Source organism: Plecotus auritus (genome assembly GCF_963455305.1).
Source record: "Plecotus auritus genome assembly, chromosome: 3".
In the NCBI taxonomy this organism is placed as follows: Eukaryota; Metazoa; Chordata; class Mammalia; order Chiroptera; family Vespertilionidae; genus Plecotus; species Plecotus auritus.
In genome coordinates this window covers 118,480,621-118,503,282 of record NC_137772.1, presented here as the reverse complement: position 1 = coordinate 118,503,282, position 22,662 = coordinate 118,480,621, and the positions used below count along the sequence as shown (strand labels likewise).

The window sequence follows — 22,662 nt, the reverse complement described above, 5'->3', positions numbered from 1 at the left end:
ATGGTGGCCCCTGTGCTCAAGAAAACTCTAATCTAGCCCTAACCGGTTTGGCTCAGTGGATAGAGCGGTGGCCTGCGGACTGAAGAGTCCCAGGTTCGATTCCAGTCAAGGGCATGTACCTTGGTTGCGGGCACATCCCCAGTAGGGGGTGTGCAGGAGGCAGCCAATCAATGTTTCTCTCTCATTGATGTTTCTAGCTCTCTGTGCCTCTTCCTTCCTCTCTGTAAAAAAATCAATAAAATATTTTTTTTAAAAAAAGGAAATTCTAATCTAGCTGGAAAGATACAGAAGGTTCTAGTGATGAGGGTGCTGCCACAACAAAAGCATGTGTGTCTTCCAAGATTCAGGACTTGAGACTGGGAACAAAGACTCTTTGTAGAAATCAGAGCTCTGCTTCACTAAGTACATTAGGCATTTACTAGTAGTCATCAGTGCCTCTAGTTCTAGTGAGACAGCCTGATGCTCTAAGGATCAGTCCAGCTCCTCCCACTGAACCTCAGAGTCCTGACCAGTTAGCCCTCAGGTCACAGGAGCTGTTGCCCAGAGCCTGCATCCTGGAAGTGCAAAGGGGCTACACCTCAAGGAGCAGCCGACTCCTGTCTTGTCACGACTCCTGGTCATGATGGACACTGATATTGTCATATGTCCCCCTAGCCCTCAGATATACCTCCGTTTTGTCCCTAACCCAACCCCACTCCTGTTTTACCATATTCCTTTGGCTGTCTGGGGTTGGATTTAGCTGCGTCCTGGGTCTAAGAAACAGGCCCCTACAATTGCCTTTAAGCCAAAGACAGCAATCCGGGCCCACAGTCCCTATCCAAGCCTTTGGGGCCAAGTATGCTGTTGAATTCAGTATTTTTTGGAGTTTAAAAAGTAATGGGGTGCATTACCTATATAGCATCTAATTCCCATAGGAACACCTTATCACCAAATAAAGTATTAATTCAGTGAAACATGAATATTCACATTTAGGATAGATAGTGGCTAAAAATTGCTTCAGGGCAAGTTAGGTTTTATGTCCAGGAAGTTTACATACTGCCACCTGAACACGTAGCGTTCAGACCTCTTTATTTGGAATTGTAGATGAGGAATCATGGACCTATATTACCAAAGATGTTCTGAATGGCCGCAAAGTCAGCAGACCAGGCACTCTGCTTCCATGAAGAACTTCTGGAAGGCCACCAGACCCACTTGCTGCTGCTGGTTCATGCTTGCTTTTAGAAAGCAGGCCATCTTGATATGAGCTCTTTTGAAGCTGAGTGTCCCGTTAAGGAATAATTGTTTTGAGTAATCCCTAGGGAAGTATTAATTATTTACTAACATTCTGGGACCAGATTCACCAACCTCTAAGTATCCTGCACATCCTCTAAAAATCTTAAGTTCAGAGTCACCAACCAGTCTCTCCCAAAATAGCAGCAGCAGCAGCCTTATGGGACATTCTCAGCCTTCCCTGGTAACTCATGAAATGTCTCCATTGTTAATCCCTAACCTGAGCCTAAGTTACCCCAATGTCTTCACTTTGAAAATCTGTTTCAGTAACATCAGGACCTCCTGACAGGGTGCCAGGGCAGGCCTAGAACTGTTGAGCAGGTTGGGCTTAACCAGAACCCTGAGAAAGTACCCCCAGGCCAACTCCAATGTCCGCCTCTCAGAAACATCAGAAAGGTCAAGCTGCACTTCAGGGGCCACCAAGTTCCAAGTCCTCTGACACAAAGGTCTGCACAGCCTCCCTAGGTGACCTTTCCCTAATACTAATGGAAGCATGCTGTGCCTCAGGACAAAACAGGCCCAGACCTCCTCCACAGTCAGGTCAGGTCGGTGTAGCCAAGACTGATGTATAGGAAAGGTGAGCTGCCTTGTCTGACACCTGTGTGCAGAGAGAGGCATCTGTTACCTCCTGGTCTTGGCCTCCCCACTGTTGCTTGTTTTTGTTCTTCGTAAATAAGTTTTCCTCTCTCTGCTCCAGTCCACTTCAGTCCAGCACTAATAGTCAGTTCAAGTGCATAAATAACTTTTATTCTCACATGAGGGCAGTTTGGAGTAGAAACTGGTGGTTTGGAGGCATTTTTACAAGCCGGTTTTCATGTTCCCAGTTCCTTGGCATAAGTTGAAGGCACTAAACAGTTCCTTCCCAGGGGACTTGCCCACTTTCCCCACCATTTCCCTTTTTGTTCCTTATTTCTTCCCTCATCCTGAAGCCCAAGTTGGAGTGCCACTTTTGATGACAGGAATCATGTTTTCTGCCTCCTTTCTCCAGTTCTCAGCACAGGCCCAGGGCAAGGCTATCCCTGGCTTTGAAGTCTGTGTAAACCATGCTGTGGACCCCTCTCTCACTGTCTCCTCTCTTTTTCCTTGTGCCCACCCAGCACCCCATAGTACACTGGACACACCCATCCTTAGCAGCTGTCCCTCTGCAGGCTCCCCCACCCCCCACACCAGCAGCAGTCCCTCTGCATGGCTGTCACTTACCCACTTGCCATTCAGGAATTTCTAGGACAAACCTCTACGTAAAGGGAGCCCCAATCTCACCCATCTCCCACCTCTAACCTGTAAAACGTAGACTTGCACATTTATAGCTTAACATGGAAATATTTGGACCTTCAACCTGGATTAGATGCACAGTGCAGTTAGGAGAAAGAGACGATTTTCATGTGAATCCAAATGAAGTTAGTCATAAGCTAGTGTAAGCATAATAATTTAAATGCATGCCTGCAACTTGATTTTTGAAGAATTGCCTAGGACAGAGGACCATGGAGAACTAATACATCATCATTATTCATTTATATAAAATAACTATTTCTGAAATGCTCGGGGATCCTACAAAATTGTCTTTTTTGTGGATCAGACTAGTCTCCTGGAAGTCTGATTTTTGCTATTAATTTGCTCAGTAAACCTCAGTTCCTTTCCTCTTCAGTGGTTCTCAGATGTTAGTCAGAATCAGCTGAGAACTGACCACAGAGTTCTAGTACTTCTGAGTCAGTCAGCCTGTGATAGGCCAGGAATATGCATTTCTTTTTTTTTTTTTTCATACTAGTCAGAGTATTTTATTTAAAACACAAAATAAAACAAAAAACTTAATCAGAAAGTCTGATTAAATTCAATATTAACTCAAGCTCTTAAAAACCTATCGGTGAAAGCCAATAGGTACATCAGAGAAAGCATGCAGCAGGCTGACAATTCTTTAGTGGAAAAGGCAGTTGCATACTTATACAACTGCCCTAATGATTATCAAGCCCAAGTTTTGTTTTTCAAAAATAGGTTTAAAGAAACCATACAGACATCCCCAATAGTACAAAAAAAATTAACAATAAAGTTTAAGGATATAGGAAAAACCAAATATGACAATACACGTGAATTATTTATAAAATAAGCCTTTTGATCCCAGAAAACCAAAAGGGGACCTCATGAATGGTAACACACATAAAATAAAGGCTAATAGCACACAGACATTTTTCCCAACGACTAAGCTTTAAAATGACAGGATACTATTAACAGGTAGCTTTTCTTCTGATTATCAGTCAATATAAAATTAGGGTAATTTTTTTCTACTCAAATTACTATCATTTCTTCTTTTGTACCTTTTCCCTAATTTTCTCTAGCAACATTTTTCCTTTGTTTTGACCAGTTGAACTCAAAAGTGAGTATCAACTCTTATTGGAATAGCACTTGGGAAATGCAATCCTGGAAAAGGCAATTTGTAACTGAAGTGTTCTGACCAAGTAAAGCAGCCCTTCTCAATGTGAGTGTCCCCGTGCAATCACCAGGCTATTGGCTCCTCTTATGGCCAGATCACATGCCCCAGCATGATAATGGCATGATCCCTGGTGAGGTACTGGGGAGAGCTATGTGCACAAGCATCCACCCATTTAAGCTTTCAATAAATACAAAGCATTGTTTAAAACCATGTCAGTAGAATAAATAAGAGATGCTGCATTTCTATTGGACTGTTTTGCCTCTTGAACTGACTTGGAGTCAATAGTTCATTAGTTGCCACTCCAAGCTCTTTAGACTTCAGTACCACCCGCTCTTCAAGCCTCAGCACCTTTTTTGCAGCGATAATGGTATTCTTCATTAACATCGCCACTGTCATGGGACCAACACCCCCAGGGACTGGAGTGATGCAACCAGCTTTTTTCCGGACTTCTTCAAAATCCACATCTCCAACCAACTTGGGTTTAGCAGTGATAGGATCCTGAATTCTATTTATTCCCACATCAATGACGACTACTCCTTCCTTGATCATATCTGCTGTGATCAAATTTGGAATGCCTGCAGCAGAGATCACTATATATGCAAGAATTGTATGTTTTTTCAGCTGCTCTTTGGGAGTATATCAATGAGATATTGTAACAGTGGCATCACCTCCAAAACGTTCGTGCGCCCTGTCTGTGTGTAGCAACCTTGCAATGGGCATCCCAACATGTTTGGACCTTCCAGCTACAACCACATTCTTCCTTCGGGTTAGAATGCCAGTTCGCTTTATTATTTCCTACACACCCCATGGCGTAGCCGGTAACATGGAATACTGGTCCAAACACATTCGCCCCACATTAATTACATGAAAGCCATCAACATCCTTGTCTGGAGAAACAGCATTGCAGATCTTTCTCTCATCTGTGTGCTCAGGAAGCGGCAGCTGAACAAGGAGGCCATTGACATTATCGTCATTATTTAGTTTATTGATTAAGTTCAACAGTTTTTCCTCTGAAATTGAAGCGGGTTTCACAATTGTCTCACTGCTGATTCCCACATCTGCAGCAGCCTTGGTTTTGTTGGGGACATAGGAATGACTTGCAGGATTCTCGCCAACCAGAACCACGCTCAGGTATGGCCGTTTGTTGCTGGGTGCCACCCACTCTTCCACCTTCTGCCTCACTTCCTGCTTGATCTGCTGGGCAAGTTTCCTTCCAGAAATGACAACAGCTTCATTTTGAACAGCCGAGAAATGGAGTGGAAAATAACGGAAGCAAGCAGTTCTGTGCAGGTCGGAGCAGCCGGATGGCCAATGTGGACATGAGAGATGAAGCAGCCATGCCCCGCACTGGCATTGGAGCCCCAGGAATCTGCATTTCTGACAAGGTCCCAGCTGATGCTGCTGGTTCTGGGACCACACTTTGAGAACCACTGCTGTATCTCCATTGAGATACTACAGGATTAGACGTGACAGAGTGTCTATAAAAAGGGCACCACATTTAAAACCACAGTGTGTGGCAGTGTATAGGCATCCAGCCTCGGCCTCTTGTCCTGGCTCTGTCACGGCCGAGGTGATGTATTACACACACAACCCACAGAGGGCTGTGCTTAAACCTGGCACATGCTGGTGCGAGTGAGTGTGACTATTAATGATTATTACTTGATACAAATCCCATTGAAAGGCAGTACTATCTGGTTTAGAATTTTGAATATCCATTCCAGGATTGTTAGTACATTAGTTTGCTTGTAAAACAGAATTAACATATTTTTTTGTTGTTGTTAATCCTCACCTGAGGATATTTTTTCCATGATTTTTAGAGAGAATGGAAGGGAAGGGGGGAGATAGAGAGAGATCGATTGGTTGCCTCCAGCACATGCCCCAACCAGGCAAGGGATAGAACCTGCAACCCAGGTATGTGCCCTTGACCAGGAATTAAACCCGTGACCCTTTGGTGCACAGACCTACACTCTAAACACTGAGCAATGCCAGCCAGGGCAAAATAGAATTAACTTAAATGACATGAACTTGTTTTAACTACTTGAAGTAAAGATGTATTTCTCTTTTAAATGCACAATTTTGAGTTAAGGTTTTAGCAGCTCAGTGCCAAGCATCAATCAGTTTAGAAGAAAAATTAAGCCATGTCACACAAAAGGTCAACTCCCACAAGTAGAGCTGTGTCCTCCACTTTCCAAATTGGTAACTTCAATAGTCAGCCTGTGCACAGGGTGAAGTGGATCAAGCTCCCGCCTGTATGCTGGCTGCATTTAAAGGCCAGGAAACCACAGAATACCTCTGCTTCTCATAGGCACCTGTCCTCAAGACAGGGAGTGCCTTTCTGGAGGGCCTCTTCCCTTTTGCATGATGGTGGCAGTCCTGACTTATTTTGAGTGCTGTGTTGTTAACGTTCTATTTTAAAATTGTTTTTTGTTAATATGTGTACTTAATGGTTTGCAGCATTTTACACTTAATTTTTACTATGTCTTGGGTGCCAACTTTTCCTAAGAAAAATGTCTCAATTTCATACTGAAAATAATTTCATAATGAAAATTATAGGATATTATGACTTAGTGAACAGAAATATGTAAGATCAACTTTTTAAAGAACATCTTTTATAAAGTACATTGTAACCATTTTTTTAATCAAAGTTCTTTATTTTAAGATTATAGTCAAGGGTGAACAAGTTCTTTGACTAGAATACCTTTGCACAGTTTTTCTGGGATCCAGTGGCTCATGCTCAGTGCCCACCACATATGAGGGATAAAAGATCACTGACTAAGGACGGGAGATAGAAAATCGATGTGAATACAGCCAAATTCACATAATCAAATCAATAGAATATAGGTAATCTCCTGGGAAAAAGAGAGTGAGTCTGAAAAAAGCCGTCAGAAGCTGGCAGGACTGGGGCTCTTATTTCTAAAGAGTGTCACTCCCAACAGCTTCATCCCATGTAAGTACCCACTTGGCCACAGAAATCTCAGGAGTAACTGTGCTGGACACCCTGGCTGCTATGCACTTTGAGGCTTGACACCACAATGTAACTTTGTTAGTAATAAATATTAGAGGATAGTTAGCAGTATCGCGGTAGCACCTGCATATTCAGTGTCACAGACCCTGCTGGTCTGATGTGCTAACAAGTGGCCTATCTTCTGGCACACTGGTTCTCCAAGCTGAGTGGTTCTCTCAACACACTTTTCCCATAGAGGCCCAGACAGTAGGTAGTTTAGACTCAAGGGCCATGTCCTCCTATGCCACTGTGGTGAGAAGCAGCATAGAGAACATATAAGTGGATGGATGTGGATGAGTCTCAAAACTTCATATTCAGACACTGAAATTTGAATGTCGTGTAAATGTCATCGTGTCACAAAATACTATTCTTCTTTAGCTTTTTTCTGCAACCATTAAAAAAGTCTCTAAACTATTGTTAACCCACTAGACATACATAAACAGGATGGGCCAGGTTTGGTTCACAGACTGTACTTATCTGATCCCTGTTCTACACCCAGCTCTCCATGAATGTTCTTGGTCATAACAGGTGGGGGCTCAGGAATTTCCTTTTGACCAAAGAACCGGTTGCAGCTATCTAATCTAAGGATACAGCTCTACAGTGAGACTGTTGTTTACCTTTCCCTCTTAAAGTGATCTCGACTGTTTACAGCTCAGCCACCTCCAAATATGTCACACAGAACAACGGAGTGATGAGACTTTGTGTCAACAGAAGGTCCTCCTTCCCTCTGGCCCTTGGCTTACTGCCCTTAGTTTGAAGTTACTTGAATTAGTTCCTCAGTCCTGGTGTTCATTCAGCATCCATGGACTCCCTTTTTCAAGTTACTGCATCTTATGTGATCTCCGGCAAGTTACTTAATCTTTTGTCACAGTTTCCTCATCAGTCAAATGGTAGTGAAAATAATGGTGTACCTGGTAGGGTGGTTGAGAGAAGGAACTGAGTTTACACACAGGAAGCACTGGCAAGGGTGATTCCTTTGACAAAAGAGAACATGGGCAGCACCCAAATTTTAGTGTCCACCTGCGGATACAGTGAGGTCCATGTGTGTACCTTTGCTTGATGTATGACCTTGAGTTTGTTGTTCTCAGTTTTTTCCTGACTCTGCAGGCTCACGTGTATTTGTGCATGAAGTTAAATGTCAGCACATGGACCACTGCCTTACTGTTTATAAAATTTAACAAAATACTAGAAATTATATCTACAAATGAATGTTGGTTTTTGAAGTTACCAATTTGGAAAGTGGAACATTTTTTCCAGTAATGCTGCCCTTAATCAAAACATTCATCAAACACCTCTTTTGGAATTTCCATCAGAGGCAAATTACAAAAGACACAGGAAATACAATCTAAAAATTTTATAGATATGTGTACTATATATTTAAATATGATAAAATCTGTACAGTAATGTATTACTGTATATCTATAAATATATACACATGTATGCATATTTTATACATATCGTTCTTTCCTCCTGCCCCTTCCTATCTTTCTGCCTTTCTATCAACAAACTTTTACTAAGTTCCTGACCATCCTAGGTACTCAGGAAATACCAATTCCCTTCCAGCTTCTTCTCCTATATCCTTTTTATATGCCAAGTATTGAGTTAAGCATTTAGGATGTGAATTACAGTTAAAACAGAATAAATATATTGTCTACTTTGCCTCCATCCTCACTGATCTCTCCACAGGATCACTCTGCCCCTGAGTGTTGCCTATCACAGTGGCTGTCAGAGCTAATTTCATTTTTGATGGGTAATACACAGTTAGGTAAACAAAGGAGGGAGGGAGTGGTGCAGTTAAACTGAGCCTCACAGCTGGGAACAATGTAAAAATGAGCTGACATTCTCACAGTGCAGCTGGGTCCTAGCCATGGGTCCTAGCCATGGGCCCTGTGCAGTTTTGTGCTGGTTGTATCATCTGTGCTGACAGGCCATGATGCTGGGGTCTGGGAGGGAACTTTGGATTTGTAGCCCCTTAACTCTCAAAAGAGATGGAGCAAAGGAAGAGCAGCTTCCTCGTGACAAAGGGTAGGTCACTTGCAAGTCAGACTATGAAGTAAGTGGACAGTAGCTTCATGCAAAAGGTCTCAATGTGCTGTCTGAAGTTCGTTAGTGTTTGTAACCATAAACAAAAACTCCCTCATACTTAATGGAGTGAGTAGTTTCCTTAGTGACTGCATTTTAGTTGGTGCTAAATTGAATATCATCTTGGGGATGAAAGAGAGAGACCAAAAAAAGTTTAATGTCTAATGGAGAGTGAAATCAGAGTTTATAGTTCACCAATAGAGAATCCCTTCAGAAGATATTTCAATGAGTAAGGGCGCTATGTTTGTAACACTCCAAGGAATGAGAAGAATTTTTTAGGTTTCATTTGGATAGCACTGTCAAAAAATAAGAAAGTGATGGAACAATTGATAAGGCTTCCTAACTTAAGGGAAGTGGTGGGGGAAGATAATTATTATCTGACTAGAGGCCCAGTGCATGGATTTGTCCACTGGTGGGGTCCCTCACACCAATGCACGATCGGGGCCAAGGAGGGACCACAGGAGGGCTCCAGGGTGTGTCTGGCCCATCTCGCCCAGTCCCAATCAGCTGGACCCCAGCAGCAAGCTAACCTACAGGTCAGAACATCAGCCCCCTGGTGGTCAGTTAGCATCATAGCTACCAGTCAAATGGTCGCTTAGGTGTTTATATATATAGATAATTTAAGGAATTATCAGATACGTATTGTGTAATTAAACTTGAAGCCAAAAAAAGAGGTCATTCAGTTATTCAATTACGACAGTGTTGGAAACCCTAAACACAACATTCTCAATACACTATTGGAGGCAAAAGTCAGATTTCCATGATTTTAAGGAGAGGTAAGTGTGGGATGCAGAAAGGTGATAAAGAGTATAAATCATTCTCTTATGTGTGGTGGTATGTATGCAGCCTCACCAATTATTAAGGAAATGCAATTAACCTGTACAGTTAGCAAGGCCAGTTCTCCAGGATCCAGGGCACCAATTATTAAGGAAATGCAATTAACCTGTACAGTTAGCAAGGCCAGTTCTCCAGGATCCAGGGGGAAGAGCTATCTTTATGAGCTAAATGCTGCTGGTGGAAACTGGAAGTGGGACTTTGCAGGGTGTATTTGGTAATATTCTTCAAGACCTTTAAAAGTTCCACACACATAAACTCAGGGAATTACTGTATATACACACATGTTGATCACATTATATATGACCGAAAATACTGAGAATAAATGAAATGTTCAACAGGAGTAACCCTGGGTTTAATTGTGTTTTGCACAGTTGCCTCACTGTGGCAGTTACCACAGGCCCCTTTCTCCCTCCCTGTGCTCGATTCCACATCCTGCTTCCCGGCCTCATCTATGAGGGGTTATGTTGCCACTGGGAGCCCCAAAGCTGAAGAACATGCAGTTCCCAAGAAACAATCTCATTTGCAACCAGAGAGCAGTGATTAATAGTAATTTTACAATGTGGTTTCCTTCTCACTTTTCTATAAAGAAAATAATGTTCACTTAAAAGCATACTAAAGTCAATAAAATAAGAAATAAGCAGAAAAGTAAGATAATTTATTGGATTTCAAAAGTGTGTTAGAGGTGTAACATCATGGAAAATTATTTATAGCAAACGTTTCTGGTAAAAGTTACCCACAGTCGGTGGACCTGACTGACAGTGGTGGCTACGTCTCCTTTAACTCTACCATGGAGCACAGTTAATAGTCACCAGAATTTTTAAATATCTTTGGTGGTATTAAATATTTTAAAAAGCTATATATTTTTCTTATTTTCATAACTAGAATAAATGTATTATGTACTCAATTTGGTAAAATTGTTGAATTTAAATCATAAAATATTTGCCATAATCTAATTGTTTAAAGAATTAACAAAAATGAAGTACATGGCTTTTCATCTTCTCTTTAGTTTTCCTTTTCTATTTTAGTTTACCTACAACTGTAAATAATTTTCATGCTCTTAACCATATACTTTCTAAATAAGTAAGGACTGTCTTCCTTTGGAAATGCAAGTTTATGTAGTCAGCCTCCTAATTTGTTCCATAAATAGAGCTTATGTTTTGAAACTCAGTTTCTCACCAAAAAATAATTCGTATTTAAAAACTGTAACATTCTAGCCTGGCTGGTGTGGCTCAGTGGTTGAGCGTTGACCTATGAACCAGGAGGTCATGGTTTGATTCCCGGTCAGGGCACATGCCCGGGTTGCAGGCTCAATCCCCAGTGTGGGGCATGCAGGAAGCAGCCAGTCAGTGATTCTTATCATTGATGTTGCTATCTCTCTCCCCGTCTCCCTACCTCTCTGAAATCAATCCTATATAATAAAAGTCTAATATGCTAAGTGTCCGGTCGTCTATTCAACCAATCAAAGCGTAATATACTAATGATATGCTAAGGCCGCTCAACCGCTCACTATAATGTGCACTGATCACCAGGGGGCAGACAGTCAACTGGTTGACCAGTCGCTATGATGTGCACTGACCAAGTAGGTTAGCTCGCTGCTGGGGTCCGGCCGATCCGGACTGAGTGAGATGGGCCAGACACACCCTGGAGTCCTCCCATGGCCCCTCCCTGGCTGGCCAACCTCCCGTGTCCCTCCCTGGCCCCGATTGTACACTGGAGGGGCCCCTTGGCCTGGCCTGCACCCTCTCACAATCCGGGACCCCTCGGGGGATGTCAGAGAGCCAGTTTCGGCCTGATCCTGCAGGCCAGGCCAAGGGACCCCTCTGGTGCACAAATTTGTGCACCAGGCCTCTAGTAAAAATATATTTTAAAAAGTAAAAATAAAAACTGTAACATTCTAGCCCTGGCCATGTAGCTCAGTTGATTATAGTGTAGTTTGGCTACACCAAGGTTGCAGGTTTGATCCTGGTCAGGGTACATACGAGAATCAACCAATAAATGCATAAGTAAGTGGAACAACTTATCAATCTCTCTCTCTCTCTCTCTCTCTCTCTCTCTCTCTCTCTCTCTTCCTCTCTCCCTCCCTCTGCCTTCTCCCCTCTCTCTAAAATCAATAAAATAAAACAATTTAAAAAATAAAATAAAAACTATAACATTCTAAAATGTTACAATAGGTCACCTTCTTAGTATGAATTGCCTTGTAAAAAAATATTGGTCAAAGCAGGATGTCATCTCCCCTGTAGCAAAGGAGTGTGAGATTTTTCCAAGTTTCAAGATTGCAAACTTGCTTTCTAAGTCACAAGACAAGAAGAGGGTCACTGGGGATGTGGGGAGGGTCTAAAACAGGACTGTGAAAAGAGATTGTGAGTTTCCTTTGTCTGGATGTTTGTCTTTATTCAGACAGCTGCATTTCATGGTCGGCTAAGCTGCTAAGCTTAGAATAGCATATGGCAGGAATCCTATCTAATAAAAGAGTAATATGCAAATTAACCATCACTCCGCTACACCCACAAGCCACACCCACAAGCCAATCAGGAGCGAGTATGCAAATTAACCCTACCAAATGGCTGCGGCCACGGAGCGAGCAGGAGGGAGGCTTGGGTTTCCCCGGCGATGGAGGAAGCCAAGCTTTCCACACACTCTGGCCAGCCCAGGGCTCTGCTTAAGGCTATGAAGTTTCAATTATAGAAGATACATAAATCCCAACAGAAATGGCTGCTGTCACGGAGCAAGCAGAAGGCTTGGCTCCACTCAAGGCTACGAAGTTTCAATTGTAGAAGATAAATAAATCCCAGATACCAGGGCCTCTGCTTGGGTCGCCGGGGGGCATGACCAGGGCCTCTGCTTGGGTCGCCGGCCTGCAAACCACCACAGGCCCCCCGCCCAGGCCGCCCCACGCCCCAAGGGAAGCCCCACCCTGATCCGGGACACCCTTCAGGGCAAACCAGCTGGCCCCCACCCATGCACCAGGCCTCTATCCTATCTAATAAAAGAGTAATATGCAGATTGACCATCACTCCAACACACAAAATGGCTGCCCCCATGTGGTCAAAGATCCTGCCCCCATGTGGACACAAGATGGCCACCACAAGATGGCCAGCAGGAAAGGGCAGTTGGGAGGAACCAGGCCTGCAAGGGAGGGCAGTTGGGGGCGATCAAGCCTGCAGGGGAGGGCAGTTAGGGGTGACCAGGCTTGCAGGGGAGGGAAGTTGGGGGCAAACAGGCTGGCAGGGGAGCAGTTAGACATCAATCAGGCTGGCAGGGGAGTGGCTAGGGGGTGATCAGGTTGGCAGGAAGAAGCAGTTAGGGGCAATCAGGAAGGCAGGCAGGTGAGCAGTTGGGAGCCAGCAGTCCTGGATTGTGAGAGGGATGTCCGACTGTCCAATGGACATCCCTCGAGGGGTCCCAGATTGGAGAGGGTGCAGGCTGGGCTGAGGGACACCCCCCGCCCCCGTGCACAAATTTCGTGCTCCGGGCCTCTAGTATGTGAATAAGGCCATAGTTATTCATATAAACTTTCCATGTCTATATGAAAAGTGCCACACTTTACATAGATCCTTTGCCAAAATAGACATTACTGTGTGATGGTTAAGGACCATGCTGGCAGACAGAAAACCTGGATTTTGGTGTTGGCCTTGCCACTAACTATGAACTCTTATTAAATAAGTGACTTCATCTCCCTAGGCTTGTTTTTTCATCTTTAAAACAAAGAAGTTAGACTTAACCTTTTTAATTACATTTTTGTGTGTTTCTCCTGACTGAAATTATTACAGACTTCTATTTCTGACAGTAAGATGGAATATTCAGGGAAACTCCTGCATGTAGAGCACTCCTGATAATGGTGGACTAAGTATTAAAAATAAATAAATAAAGAGGTCCATGGCCAGTATGGCTCAGTTGGTTGGAGCATTATCCTGTACACCAAAAGGTGGAAGGTTCCATTCCCAATCAGGTCATATGCCCAGGTGGTGGGTTCCATCCCTGGTTGGAGTGTGTATGGAAGGCAACCGATCAATGTTTCTCTCTTTCTCCCTCTTTCCCCTCTTCTTCTCCCTCTCCCTTCTTTTCTCTAAAATCAGTTGGGTTTTTTTTTTGTTTGTTTGTTTTTAAAAAGGAAGGAAAAATAAATGAGAAAATGAAAAACACTTTCAAAATTTATGGCTGAGTTAGCAAGAAAGAAGGAAATTATTTGGAGACCAAAAGTATGTAGAAAATTTAAATGCAAAACATAAGTACAGAAGCTAATGTTTTCTCTAGCAAGTTCCTGTGGCCTAAAGCCTGGGTTTATAGGCGCTCATAGGGAACAAAAGATAAAACCTGTGTCCCCAAAAGGTCAGAGGTCAGACCAAAGAATCCCCTTCATAAAGCCAGGACCTCTAATAAACAGTACCCTCAGTGGATCAAATAGAAAAGAATTCACCCACAAAGGATGGGTTTCCACCTTGGCTCTGTTGGAATGTGATAAACAGGAAGCGCTCCTTTGAAATTCCTAACCATAAGTCCTCATATGGTTTTGGAGCTAGAATATATTATTACCTGTGTGGCCTGAAGAATCTAACCTGAAAATTTGGAATAGAATGGAATTGAGTTGGTGGTGCTCCCAGGAACCTGGAAGAAATAAGTGTAATCCTTCCTGGAGGAATACACTTTTCATAAGCTTCAAATAATTCTTTCAGATAAAATTCTAAAGAGCAGGAACCTACAACTTTAAGAAAACACATGAGGAAATAAGCCTCTATGAGTGAGCAACAGAAACTATAGAATGTAGTCTTCAAAGACTACATATCTATACTAATAAAAGGGTAATATGCTAATTAGACCAGGTCATCCAGCCATTTTCCGGATGTCCAACTTCCTTCCGGACAAAGCCACGGTGGTGGGGGCCAAGTCCTAGGCAGTTAGGGGTGAGATCAGGCTGGCAGGGGAGGGCAGTTGGGGGCGAGCACGCCAGCGGGGGAGGGCAGTTGGGGGCATTAGGCAGGCAGGCAGGTGAGTGGTTAGGAGCCAGTGGTCCTGGATTGTGAGAGGGATGTCCCAGATTGGAGAGGGTGCAGGTCGGGCTGAGGGACACCCCCCCCTCCCGTGCATGAATTTCATGCACCAGGCCTCTAGTATATTATAATTATCAGATAAAGAATATATTTTAAAAGTAAGAATACACATATCTCTTGTTATCTGAATTCTAGAACTGAATAGATTCAGGTACTTTTTTTTAGGTAGGGCTGTTATCCTCTGCCATCTGAACTCTAACACTTACTATCTAAAATTTAGGAATCAGTCCAACCTGTGTGGCTCAGTGGTTGAGCGTTGACCTATGAATTAGGAGGTCATGGTTCCATTCCTGGTCAGGACACATGCCCAGGTTGTGGGCTCCATCCCCAGTGGGGGGCATTCAGGCACATGATTCTCTGTTATCATTGATGTTTCTATCTCTCTCTCCCTCTCCCTTCTCTATGAAATCAGTGTGTATGTGTGTGTGTATTTAAAATTAGGAATCAGATAACACACAATGCCTCACTATACAAACTCAGCAATTGGATTCAAACAGTGTCATACTTACGTATTTTAAGTATGACAACAGAATAAAATAATATAAAAATTACTAGGCAGACTTGAAAAAAAAATTGAATTTCCAAAAATGAAAAATGTAATTGAAATCAGAAACACAATAGATGGTTTAAAGCAGGGGTCTGGAAACTACAACCTGCAAGACCAAATTTGGCTTGATCTACCACCTGCTTTTGTCAGTAAAGTGTTACTGGAGAACCGCCATACTCAATCATTTGTAGTCAGAAACCATTTGGTATGCAAAGCCTAAAATATTTACTGTCTGGTCGTTTACAGAAAAAGCTTCCTGACCGCTGAAAAGCAAATTAGATTAGATGAAGAGAGAATTCATGACCTGGAAGAGAGCTGAAGAAATTACCCAGAATGCAGGACAGAGTCAAAGTGATGGGAAATAGGAGGGATTAAGAGATATGAAGGATGTAGTATATACATATTGAAAGACAGAATGAGGGAAAGAAAGTAAAGAATTAATGGCTAAGAATTTTCAAGGATTAATGAGATCCTCAGATTTACAAAGCTAAATCAAAAGTGGGATAGCCCTGGCTAATGTTGCTCAGTGGTTAGAGCATTGGCCCTCTGACTGAAGGGTCTCGGCTCAATTCTTGGTCAAGGGCACATACTGGGTTCAGGTTCACTCTCCAGCCCTGGTTGGGACGTAAGTAGGAGGCAACCAATCGATGTGTCTCTCTCACATCGATGTTTCTCTTTCCCTCTCTGTCTCTCCCTCTCTTCTCTTCCCTCCCTTCTCTGAAAATCAATGGAAGAAATATCCTCAGTTGAGGATTAACAACAAAAAGTGGGATAAATAGAAAGAATAATTGCATATATCACAGTCAAATTACAATATGCAAAAAATGAAAAAAAAACTTGCTGACTTTTCAAAGTCAAAAATGAAAACCAGAAATATGGAATTAAATCATCACTTTGCTGTCTCCAGTGAAGTCTCTTACTTCATAAAGGTAATAACATTTCCTAAAATACTACAAAAAAATGAATGCTGTCTATCTTAGAAAATGTAGGCTTCCAGATAAAAATAAACTACTCAAAACATCATACCCAAAGATGAATGTGTACTAGTATATTTTTAAAAGAGATCATAGTGCTGTAAAATGTTATACTCTGCTTTCTTCATTCAGCATTATATCATGCCTACTTTCCTGTCATCAAATATTTTCATGATTTTCTTAGTAAAATATTTTAGGAATGGAATTGCTGAATATAAAGGTTTACAAATGTTAATAATTTTTGAAAATTGTAGTAAAAAATGTAAAATTTTCCATCTTAATCTTTTCGAAGCATACAGTATTAACTAGTGTATATTGCTGTACTGTAGGTCTCTATAACTTTTCCATTTTGCAAAACTGAAACTCTAAACCCAGTGAACAATGACTGCTCTTTCTCCCTCCCATATCTTTACCACTGGCAACCACTCTTCTACTCTCAGTTTATAAGTTTGACGGCTTTAGATAATTCATATAAGTGGAGTCATGCAGGATTTGTCTTTTTGTGACTGGCTTATTTCACTTAGCCATAGTGTCCTTAAGGTTCATTCATAGGGTAGCATGTGTCAGGATTTTCTTCCTTTTGAAAGGTGAACAATATCCCATTTTATGTCTATACCACATTTTCTTTATCCATTTATCTATTAATGGACATTGAGGTTGTTTCCACCTCTTGGCTGTTGTGAATAATGTTGCTATAAACATGGGTGTGCAAATATCTCTTTGAGATCCTGTTTTCAATTATTTTTAATACTAGAGGCCCGGTGCACGAAATTCGTGCACGGGGGAGGAGGGTGTCCCTCAGCCCAGCCTGCACCCTCTCCAATCTGGGACCCTTCAAGGGATGTCCGGCTGCCCGTTTAGGCCCGATCCCACCGGGATCACAATCCAGGACTGCTGGCTCCCAACTGCTCACCTGCCTGCCTTCCTGATTGCCCCTAAATGCTTCTGCCTGCCAGCCTGATCACCCCCTAACCACTCCCCTGCCAGCCTGATTGATGCCTAACTGCTCCCCTGCCAGCCTGTTTGCCCCTAACTGCCCTCCCCTGCAGGCCTGGTCACCCCTAACTGCCCTCCCCTGCAGGCCTGGTCATCCCTAACTGCCCTCCCTTGCAGACCTGGTCCCTCCCCTGCTGGCCATCTTGTGGTGGCCATCTTGTGTCCACATGGGGGCAGCTATTTTGTGTGTTGGAGTGATGGTCAATTTGCATATTACTCTTTTGTTACGTAGGATAGAGGTCTGGTGCATGGGTGGGGGCCAGCTGCTTTGCCCTGAAGGGTGTCCCAGATCAGGGTGGGGGTTCCCTTGGGGCGTGGGGTGGCCTGGGCGAGGGGCCTGTGGTGGTTTGCAGGCCAGCCACACCCCCTGGCGACCCAAGCGGAGGCCCTGGTATCTGGGGCTTATTTATCTTCTACAATTGAAACTTTGTAGCCTGGAGTGGAGCCAAGCCTTCTGCTTGCTCCGTGGCGGCAGCCATTTCTGTTGGGATTTATGTATCTTCTATAATTGAAACTTTGTAGTCTTAAGCAGAGGCCTGGGCCGGCCAAGGTGTGCGAAAAGCTTGGCTTCCTCCATCACCGGGAGCAACCCTAGCCTCCTGCTCTTTCCAGCTCCGTGGCTGCCGCCATTTCTGTTTGGGTTTATGTATCTTCTATCATTGAAACTTTGTAGCCTTGAGTGGAGGCCTAGGCCGGCAAGAGCAGGCGGAAAGTTTGGCTTCCTCCATTGCCGGGGAAACCCAAGCCTCCCTCCTGCTCTCTGTGGCCGTAGCCATCTTGGTTGGGTTTATTTGCATATTCACTCCTGATTGGCTGGTGGGCGTGGCTGGTGGGCATGGCTGGTGGGTGTAGCAGAGTGATGGCTAATTTGCATATTACTCTTTTATTATATAGGATATACCCAGAAGTGGGATTACTGGATCATATGATAGTTCTATTTTTAATATTTTGAGGAACCTTCATACTGTTTCCATAGCACTGCAACATTTACATTCCCACCAGTGGTGCACAAATGTTTAATTTCTCCACATCCTTGCCAACACTTATTTTCTGTTATTTAATACTGGTTATCTAATGGATGTGAGGTGTTATCTCATTGTGGTTTTGATTTTCATTTCCCTGACGATTAGCAATGTTGAGTATCTTTTCATATGCATGTTGGCCATTTGAATGTCTTCTTTGGATAAATATCTATTTAAATCCTTTGCCCATTTTAAAATTACATTGTGTTTTTGTTCTTGAGTTATGGATTTATATACTTTGAATATTAGCCTCTTATCAGTTATATGACTTGCAAATATTTTCTCCTGTACCTTAGGATGTCTTTTCACTCTCTTGATTTTTTCTTTTTCTGAACAGAAGTTTTTAAAGTTTGATATGGTTTCATTTGTCAGTTGTTTATTTTTTGCCTGTGCTTTTGGTGACATGGCTTTTCCTCTATGTTCTCTTCTAAGAGTTACATAGTTTCATGTCTTACATTTTTATCTTTAATCCATTTTAAGTTAATTTTTATATATGGTTTAAGGTAGTGGTCCAGCTTCATTCTTTTGCATGTGGTTATCCAGTTTTTCCAACAGTATTTGTTGAAGAGACTATCCTTCCCCCATTGTATTGTCTTAATACAGTTGTTGAAGATTAGTTGATCATACATCTGGGTTTCTTTCTGGACTCTTTATTCTGTTCCATTGGTCTATATGTCTGTCTTTATATCAGTACCATATTGTTTGGTTACTGTAGCTTTGCAATATGTTTTGAAATCTCTAAGTGTAAGGTCTTCAACTTCATTGTTCTTTTTCAGCATTGTTTAGGCTAGTTCAGGGTCCTTTGAAATTCTATACAAATTTTAGAATGTCTTTTAATTCTGCAAAAAAAATTCATTTGGATTTTGATAGGGATTGCATTGAACCTGGAGATTTCTTTGGGTAGTATGGCCATTTTAAGAGTGTTAAGTCTTGCAATCCATTAACATGGAATGTCTTTCTATCATTTGTGTCTTCCTTAATTTCTTTCAATAGTGTTTTGTAATTTTCAGTGTACAAATTTTTCACCTCCTTTGTTACATATATACACATATATTTTAAGTATCTTATGTTTTATGCATTTGTAAATGGAATTGTTTTCTTAATTTCATTTTTAGATAGTCCACTGTTAGTGTATAGTAATGCAATTGATTTTGACCCTGCAACTTTGCTGGATTTGTTTATTAGTTCTAACAGTTTTTTGGCAGTCTCTTTAGGGTTTTCTATGTATAATAAGATCATGTCATTTATGAACAGACAGAATTTAACTTTTTCCCTTCCTTTTTGAATGTCTTTTTTTTTGCTAACTAGAACTTCCAGTACTAGCTATATAATAAAAGTCTAAGCAACCGTTATAGCAAAACAATCAAAACAACCAGTCGCTATGATGTGCACTGACCACCAGGGGGCAGACAGTCAATGCAGGAGCTGACCCCTGGTGGTCAGTGTGCTCCCACAGTGGGAGTGCTGCTCAGCCAGAAGCCGGGCTTAGGGCTGGCGAGTGCAGTGGCGGTGGCAGGAGCCTCTCCCGTTTCCACGGCAGTGCTAAGGGGCAGCGAGCCAAGCAGTAAGGAACCTGCCACTAAGGATCAGTGAGCTGAGCGGTAAGGAGTGAGCAGGAGGGCAGTGAGGAGCAAGGGATTCTGGATTGCAAGAGGGCGCAGGCCAGGCTGAAGGGACCCCCCCCCCCACCCCAGTGCACGAATTTTGTGCACCAGGCCTCTAGTGTTGAATAAAAGTGGTGAGAGTGCTCATTGTTGCCTTGTTCCTGTTCATAGAGGGAAAGCTTTCAGTTTTTCACCATCTAGTATTATGTTCGCTGTGGGTTTTTCACATACTGTATGCCCTTTATTATCCACTGAGCCAAACCAGCTATGGACTATTTTTCTTATTCTCCGAAAAGGAAACATTTCCTGTTGCACACACCAAACAAGTCAGTACAAGACTAATGTAATGATGTGGCAATAGCTGATAAAATATTCGCTGCTAGTATTAGTGGAGAGAAATGGTGTGCCTGCATGTAAGGCACGTAAGGGAAATGAATGTAACACGATTATAGTAATCAGTCATTAGTGAACATTGGAGTTCATTAGTAATAACTAGTGGCCCGGTGCACGATTCCTGGTCAGGGAACATGCCCCGGTTGTGGGCTCAATCCCCAGTAGGGGGTGTGCAGGAGGCAGCCAATCAATGATTCTCTCATCATTGATGTTTCTATCTCTCTCTCCTCTACCTTCCTCTCTGAAATCAATAAAAATATTTTAAAAAAACACACAAGAAAAATAGGTTTATTTGTGTTGCCCTTATTAATTTGTGTAGTTATTCAGTGGCTGGTAAATGTTCAAGAAAATATTTTTATTAAAATGTTCTATTATTTTATGTTAACAATTACTCATTTATTTCAGTCCTTTGTATTCAGCGTGTCTATTGAAATAAACCCACATTTCTATGAAAATTGAAGCTTTAGTTTTTTTGTGGCCCACATAAACTTAAACCTTGTTTATTTGGCCTGTGTTAGCCTTTGAGTTTGACATCCTTGGTATAGTGTTTTATCTTAAAAAATGTCAAATTTTGTCAAATGCCTTTTCTGCATCAAAGAAATGATCATATGGGTTTTTTTCTTTATTAATGTGGTATATTATACTGATTGATTTTTATATTCTTTGCATTCCAGGAATAAATTCCACTTGGCCAAAATGTATAATGCTTTTAATGTGTTGTTAAATTTGGTTTGCTATCATTTTGTTGAGGGTTTTTGCATCAATGTTCATCAGGGATATTATTATGTAGTTTTCTTGTAGTATTTTTTGTCAGATTTTGGTATTAGTGTATGCTGGCCTCAGAGTTTGGAAGTGTTCCCTCCTCTTCAGTTTTTTGGAAAGATTTGAGAAGGATTGATGTTATTTCTTCTTTAAATATTTGGTAGAATTCTTCAGCAACACCATCTGGTCCAGAGCATTTCTTTGTTGGGAGGTATTTTATTACTGATTTAATCTCCTTACTAGTTATCAGTCTGTTCAGTATTTTACTTCATGATTCAGAAATTTATTTCTAGAAATTTATCCATTTCTTCAATGTTCTCCAATTTTTCACATAAAATTATTCATAGGTGTCTCTTATGCTCCTTTTTATTTCTGTGGCATCAGTTTTAATGTCTCCTTTCATTTCTGGTTTGTTTGTTTTGTCTTTTTTATTTTAATCCTCACCTGAGGATATGTTTATTGATTTTTCTTTTTATTTTCTTGAGAGGGAGAAAGAAACATCAATGTGCAGGGTTTGAACCTGCAACATAGATATGTCCCTGACCAGGAATCAAGCCCACAACCTTTTGGTGTACAGGATGATGCTCCAACAAACTGTGCCACCCAGCTAGGGCTCCTTTTTTGGTCATTTGAGTCTTCTCTTTTTCTCAGTTTATACCTAAGGGTTTAGCAATTTTGTTGATCTTTTCAAAAACCTGCCTTAGTTTTGTTTTACTTTTTCTATTCTATTATATATTGTGTTTATTTCTGCTCTAATATTATTATTTCCTTCTTCTGCTAACTTTGATCTTTTTTTTAATTCCTTGAGGTGTTTAGGTAGGGTATTGATTTGAGATCTTTTTCTTTTTTAATGTATGTTTTTACAGTTATTGCATTTCCCTTGTAGACCTGCTTTTGCCACATCTTGTAAGTTTTAGTATTTTGTGTTTTTATTTTCATTTATGTCAAGATATTTTCTAATTTCCTTTGTTATTTCTTCTTTGACCCATTGATGTTTAAGAGTTGTGAGTGTCCCCCCCACGTCCCGCGTGGTTCAGGGTTCAGGTTCAGGGTTCGGGCTCTGGAGGAGGCCGCACACAAATGAAAGAGACTAGATAAGAAAATATTAATTTGGAAATATTGGGGGCCAGGCGGGAGCACAGCTCAAGAGGAAGGACTCTGCTTTGCTCTGGCCTTGCGATTCGTTTTATTCAGGTTTGGGATCCACCCATAGCTCTTAGGCAGGCAATTCCAGTAATAGCTCCATGATAGCCCATCAGCAAGGATTTACATAAGACTAAAAGGTAGAAGTTGCTGCCCTAGCCAGTTTGGCTCAGTGGATAGAGCATCGGCCTGTGGACTCAAGGGTCCTGGGTTTGATTCCGGTCGAGGGCATGTACCTTGGTTGCGGGCACATACCCAGTAGGGAGTGTGCAGGAGGCAGCTGATCGATGTTTCTCTCTCATCATTGTTTCTCTCTATCCCTCTCCCTTCCTCTCTGTAAAAAAATAAATAAAATGTATTTTAAAAAATAAATTAAAAAAAATAAAAGGTGGAAGTTGCTTCAGCTCCCTTTGTCTCACCTAGACAGTGGGTGCTTGGCTCTGACTTTTCAGAGCCTTCAAGGTTAACCAGCCTTCCGGGTTCCTTGTCCACACTTCTCTGCTAGTGAAGGCAATGGGTGACTTCCAACAAAGAGTGTGTTGAATTTCCACATATT

General features: G+C 41.9%; 1 protein-coding gene and 1 pseudogene across 7 annotated transcripts in view; one reads left to right on the top strand and one right to left on the bottom strand.

Moving 5' to 3' along the window:
• The window catches only part of IFT88 (intraflagellar transport 88), a 186,800-nt gene that overhangs the window by 142,040 nt on the left and 22,098 nt on the right, over positions 1-22,662 (top strand). The gene's annotated exons all lie outside the window — the stretch shown is intronic.
• LOC308243302 (bifunctional methylenetetrahydrofolate dehydrogenase/cyclohydrolase, mitochondrial-like) lies at positions 3,896-5,033 on the bottom strand (annotated as a pseudogene). The gene has a single exon. The product of its transcript is annotated as a bifunctional methylenetetrahydrofolate dehydrogenase/cyclohydrolase, mitochondrial-like (transcript).